Genomic DNA, 6,819 nt, shown 5'->3' on the forward strand with positions numbered 1-6,819 from the left:
TTACAAAGCCTTGGGTTGAGGTATTTAAATTGCAACTAAAGTGAGATGAAAGGTCTACCCTGTGCCTAAAGCTCCTTAATAGCCATATAGATGAGCTTGTACGTCTTAAGAGTTTAGGGAGCATTATCTGTACAGCTACTCTAGCACATATAACATGGCATTTACTTGCAATGTGTTCATATGCAACTAGAAAATCAAACGAAGGGTGACCTGTTGCTCATCTAAGCATGAATAAAAAAATACAAGTGATTTACTTGTTCATGTGTTATCTGTAGCATTCCTATAAGTAAATATTGTTGATAGCATGACAAGTAAAATAAAAGGTCGAAACATACCTTTAAATGAGCATTATGTCGCTTACCTTCCTTCCACCTCCTAATCTGCCCATCATTCATGGTCCTAAATCGTCCCTTGAAAGATCTGATCAAATCCCAGAAAAAAATTAAGTTCTTCCTCACATGTTTTACATTTAATTTTAATACATTCATTATTCATAAGAATAAATACTCGCTCTCCCATGTAACCCAATATTCATGAGATTGAAACTGGAGGAAAGATAAGTCACATACGAATAAGACTTCATTTTGTATTTCTTGAGCTTGGAGACTACTGGAGAAAGTGGCTGTCTACTCTTTAACTTCCTCTTCCTTTGCTTAAGAGTAAGATGACGCACTTGCATGAACTACATATAACAGTAAACCTAAAATAACATACCATGATAAATTCTTCAATATGCGATTACTAAAGTAACCTAATCTAATTATTACAGACTGTGTATAGTCTATTCCAGACTTTTCAAGGGACTGCGGACCATGTCTGTAAAGAAAATGTGGTCTGAAGGTCTGTATGCTGACAATTGAAGACTGTTTGTTTTTATGTCTGCAAAATAACTTAATCCCGTCTGCAGCACTTAGAAGCACATTTCTATGTCTGCAAGATTGCAGACATAATAAGACATTATTTTATCTTATGTCTTCAGAAAAACAAAAAGTCTGCCGAAAAAATGTTTGCACGCTGGCAGACACAAGACATAATAAGGTCTAAGGTTCTGCAGACCGAAAATCAAACGACACCTAAATACTTTTAGTCATAATAAGCCTATAATTTTACTTACAAAATTGATTGATTTGTGGTGAATACACAATTAACTGTCAATCAACTAGTAGTCTAGTACCAATTGTATAAACTTCAGGGTAGCTGACAAAACAATTATTCAATTGGATTGCAGTTAGAAAGCTAATCAGTCAATTGACCTAATCTGAATTAACAAAATTGAATAACGGTTTCGTTACAAATTACTCGTAATTCAAAATAAAACCTAACTTACAGATATAGAAAGTGAAGAAGCATGATTAAAAGTAGCAGATGATGAAAGTTGTAATGTTGAAGGAGAAATGAAAAGCAGTGGATAAAAATTGGGGGAAATGAAGGAATGATGATGATTTAGGGTTTTGGTGAAGGGATTTGGGGGAGAAGAATGGAGGAAACGGCGTGGGAGGTGGTGGTGAAGTGATGGAAGTTGTGGTGGTTTAATAAATGTTGACGAAGATGATTGTGAAGGAATGACGGTGAGTGATCGGAGTTTGGAGCACAATCGCTGCATTTTCACCGGCGTATCAGCTGAGGTGGTCACACGCCCTACTACTGCCCATTACATATGCAAATGGGCCGGTTAAGAACAGGTTCGGTAAAAAAAAAAAAAAATAAAAAAAAATAAAAAAAAAAATTTCTGGTTAAAAAAAGTTTTAAAAAAAAAAAAAAAAAAAAAAAAAAAAAAATTGGTTGCGGTTCTTCCAGATGGGTTTTTTCGATTTTAAATGTTCGATCAGTTTTCATCGATTCTTATAAGTTTTTTTTTTTTTTAGTTATGACCGGTTTAGTTTTTTCCGGTTTTTTGGATTCAACGTTGGTATGCAAAATAAAAACTGATCGATAACTATAACTATAACTATAACTATAAACTTTAAATTGCAGCTAAAAACATAACTTTTATAATACAACTATTAAATTAAATTTAAAATACGAATGCTCACTAAAACTTATACAATCACTGTATTTCCCCTGTATAGTTAATTCTCCTCTCTTGATTAAAACCAGTTGTGGAGCCCTCGCTTCGCGCTGGCGGCTCCATTTTAAATGCGATTTAAAAAAAAAGTGTTTGATCTATTTTGTAAAAAAAATAAAATTTCGACATCTAACATTGAAGGGTTGTTCCTTTGTGAAAGTTGCTTCTTTTAGCGTTCGGGTTTTTTTTTTTTTAAAAAAAAGTTAGTTGATCTATTTTGTAAAAAAGAATATTTTTCGACATCTTTTGGTATCATTGAAAGGTTGTTCCTTTTATGAAAGTTGTTTTTTTGTCGTTTGAGACAAAAAAAAAGTAGCACAATAGTAGCGTGGTGAGTGTTATTATTCAATATTTTTAGTGTTAGTAGCGTGGTGAGTGTTATTATTCAATATTTTTAGTGTTAGTGATGTGATAAATAATATTTTAGAATATAGGTATAAAATGGGGGGTTCGATTTGTATTTTAATGAAAGTTAGGGGGTTGAATGTGTGAAAAATGAAATATTAAATAGTACTATAAAATGGGGGGGTTCGATTTGTATTTTAATGAAAGTTAGGGGTTGGGAGTGTGAAAAATGAAATATTAAATAGTACTATTCATAACTAATAAAACAAATTTTGTCTATTAGTTATATTAGTAAAGTAATATCTCTTAACTCCTTGTGATTAAATCCGTCACAACAACACCACTTACAACCACACCTTAAAAGTCATCCACATATACACACATTTGTACACGCAGTCGTTGACGTTGTTGTTAATTCCCTGTCGACTGGGTCATGTGGGCCGATGGTAAATGATTGTAGTGGGCCGGACACTAATAGGGTTAGTCAATAGATCAATTGGCCAAGGAAAATAGTTATTGTCTCTGATTTCGGGCCTAAAACCGTTCAAAAAATGCCTCGGGACTGCTCGATCGATAATAGAAGTGCAAGGGACGCTGATATTGGTTTGTCCAAGTTTTTTGCTATCCGGGATAAACTAACAACGAAGATTAAGGGTAGGAGGAAAATTGTCGTTGTTAATCGTAGCGTCATTTGTAAAGAAGTCAATGACGGTTTTAAACCGGTGGAGTTTGGTCGGGGAGGTAGGAGATAGTGTGATTGTTTTGTGTAACAACCCAAACCATTATCCAACCGAATATGCAACATAAATTTTTTTTTCAGTATAGGTGCGCGGCGCGCACAAGGCCTGGCAGCCCGCTGTCCAAAATTTCCATTTTTCCGTTAAAGATCTCCCACTTCCCGACACTTTTAGACGAAACGCTTTTCACAACATTTTATATTAGTTAAAACTAACACGTTCCAATAATAAAATGAGTTTTACGAGACCGGGCCCACATCGGCCGTTTTACGACTTTCGTACAAAATACAAGTTTTCAACCACATGATTTTTAACACAAAATAAAGACCGAGCATGACGATTGGGGATACGCTACTGATGTTATGCGAGGTGTATACGAAATAGTTATATTTTTGTTACGAAATACTATTAAATACGATACAATTTTACACAAGTTATTTATTTATTTATAGAGTGGATATACCTAAACCTTGCTACAACACTTATAGGCAGTGTACCTAATCGTACAGTAGTGTAGTTTTTAGTAAGTCCGGTTCGTCCACAGGGAACTAGCCAAGTTTAACGCTATACTTTTTTTTAAAACTATATTTGTATAAATATATATATATATATAATAAGTAGTATTATTATTATTATAAAAGGGGGTTTTTACCTTTTAATGACCGGTTTGTCGATTTTATGTCTTAAGTCGCAGTTAAAACCTAATGTAAAATATTAAAAATAAATAAAACTTAATTTAAAGCGTAAAGTGAATAACGATAAATAAAAGTGCGATAAATAAAATGACGGTAAATAAAATAACGATAATTAAAAAGTGCGATAAATAAAAATGCAATAAATAAAATGACAGTAAATAAAAGTGCGATGAAATATGAAATAAAGGAATTATGCTTATTTAAACTTCCGTAATCATGATGTTCGACGTGTTGATTTTAATTTATTATCATGGGTTAATTGTCCTTTGTCCTGGATTATTCGATATGTCCATACGGTTTTATCCATAATAGTCCATCAGTCATAAATATAAAGTGCGAGAGTCTTCGTCAAATTATCCTTATACCCGAAGTCAAATATTCCAACTAATTGGGGATTCGAACTGTAACAAGGTCTTAATACTTTTTTTAATGAATACACCAGGTTATCGACTGCGTGTAATCCAAGGTTTTACTACTTTGTTAACAATTACACCAATTACCCTTGAATGTAATCCACCCTGTTTTAATGAGTCCATTAACTATTAATCCATTCCCGTGTCCGGTAAAATGAACGATAATTCGTATTTATAGATATCCCGCCCACCGTACCCGATTAAGCGTATGTTGTTATAAATAGATACATCAAATTGTAATCTTTATATTAAATTAATGAGGTATCGTTTAGTTAATATAAAGTCCATTAATAGCCCATATTCTAATTTCCACAAGTGTCGTTTTTTTGTCCAAACTCTAATTATGGTACAAAGCCCAATTACTCCGTCTTTGATATTTAGCCCAACATCAAGATTGCTTTGGCTTAAATAAGCATAATAATAACTTAGCTACGAGACATTAATTTAAAAAGGTTGAACATAACTTACAATGATTAATAATAGCGTAGCGTTACACGGACAAAATTTCGACTTATACACTTACAACATTCGCTAACATAACCTTATTATTATTAATCTTAAATTAAAATTAAAATTAAAATTATAAATTATATATATATATATATATATATATATATATATATATATATATATATATATATATATATATATATATATATATATATATATATATATGTATATATATATATATATGTATATATATATATATATATATATATATATATGTATATCGTGAGAGAGAGTGGATAGAAAAAGGTGTGCAAAATTCGGCCAAAACACGCGAACTTTATAGGACCTCAGCTGCTACAGTGATCCATGCGACCGCATGGATTTTGTGCTTCCTGGCCATGCGGTCGCATGGCCGCCTTTTTCTGGTGACATATGCTTCTAAACGTGGGCTGCTCGAGTTTTATAATATATATAATATAATATATATAATTTTATATAATTAATTATATATTATATTATATTCTTGTACTCCGTTGACTTGTAATTTTAGCTCCGTTGTGTCGCGCGTTGAGAGTTGACTCTGGTCCCGGTTCCGGATTTTCGATCGTCCTTTCGTACTATTTAATATCTTGTACTTTGCGTTTTGCGGCTCGTACTCTTGTAATTTCTAGACGTTTCTCATCAATAATTTGAACCACTTGGATTGTACTTCGTACTTTTTAACTTTTTGGTCATTTGCGTCTTCAATTCGCCGAATCTACCTTTTGTCTTCACCTTTTATTATTTAAACGAATATCACTTGTAAATAAAACAATTGCAACTAAAAGCTTGTCTTTCTTGAGGAATAATGCTATGAAATATATGTTCGTTTTTAGCATTATCAAATATTCCCACACTTGAGCGTTGCTTGTCCTCAAGCAATATAGTCTTGAAATAAAAATATTAGGATCACTTCTTTATTCTTCACACTTTGTACATCAGTGATTTCTATACGGCGGTATGAACAATGGTAGTAACGATGTGGTTTACAGTCCCACATGACTATGAAAATTTTAGATCCTTTAAGGAAATTGGATCTTTATGAAAATATTTGATATTTTGAAAATTCAATCTAGCTTTTACCCTAGATAAGTTTTCCGGAATAACCCTTCACCTGTATTTGCGAAATTGTTTTTGTGGGTTTTGGGGGTTTCAGATTTGAAAATTTTAGCTTAAAACTTGCGGTTTTGTGTCACCCACTTGCTAACCTTGTATTGGGAAACCAACACGTCCAGTATACTTGCTCCGTATATTACCTTTTGGTAAACTACCGTCCGGTTGTAAAGGAAAGCGTTGAACAAGCAACTGTTGAGGCAATGTCCCGTGACATGCTTTTGATTATGGTCTATATCATGTCGGATGCAATTACTATCCTTTGTAAGAGCAATAGTAAAGATCACCCTATAGTTTTTCGGTTTGGCACAAGGTCCTGTCTTTGACCATGCTATGCAACCACCGTTCTTACGGTTGACACCTGATTTGGTTCAGGTGACCTAATGAATTCCAGTGAATTCTTAGGATTTTACGTTTAATGGTAATGAACGCATTAAAATGGGTTTTCAGAAAACAAATCGGTTTGTAATTTTCATCAAAATATTTTCTCGTTCAAGCTCGAGTTTAGATATCATCGAATTCCATGAGTTTGAATTCTCAATCTTTAAGGTCAATCTCAAGGATTGAGTAATATCAGTCTTAAAAGCTGATTTTTGATCTTTAAGGAGATTATCCTTTCTGGGGATCTGATTCATTAGTCTTATAAGCTAATTTGCATGGTGCCCCCCATTGTACGAGACAGATCCTCTCATGGTTAGGATAAGTCTGACCACTTGGCGACCCTGTTTGATACTGAGGTCCGTGGATTTCCAGCTGATTTTCGAGAAAACTTTTCAAGGTTTTTCGTAGACTCTACAACTGGTCTGGACGACAACTTCCTGACCTAAATCAAGAAACGCGTGTCTTTTTCTCGGAAGACTTTACTCCCTTTTTAAATTCTATTACAATAAACTGGGTAAAACTTGATTAAAATCGTCCAAAACAAAAGTATCTTCAATTATTTGTACAAAAATATGTGACAT

At 33.2% G+C, this 6,819-nt stretch overlaps 1 long non-coding RNA gene across 1 annotated transcript; it reads right to left on the reverse strand.

The window, feature by feature from the left end:
* Window positions 1-335: 335 nt before the first annotated feature.
* On the reverse strand, window positions 336-1,639 carry LOC139861254 (uncharacterized). Its single transcript, XR_011763697.1, has 3 exons — window positions 1,328-1,639; window positions 570-682; window positions 336-420 (listed from the first exon to the last, which is right to left on the reverse strand). It is a non-coding gene; the product is annotated as an uncharacterized lncRNA (long non-coding RNA).
* Between the last annotated feature and the right edge of the window lie 5,180 nt (window positions 1,640-6,819).

The sequence above is a fragment of the Rutidosis leptorrhynchoides genome, chromosome 1 (genome assembly GCF_046630445.1).
Source record: "Rutidosis leptorrhynchoides isolate AG116_Rl617_1_P2 chromosome 1, CSIRO_AGI_Rlap_v1, whole genome shotgun sequence".
In the NCBI taxonomy this organism is placed as follows: domain Eukaryota; kingdom Viridiplantae; phylum Streptophyta; class Magnoliopsida; order Asterales; family Asteraceae; genus Rutidosis; species Rutidosis leptorrhynchoides.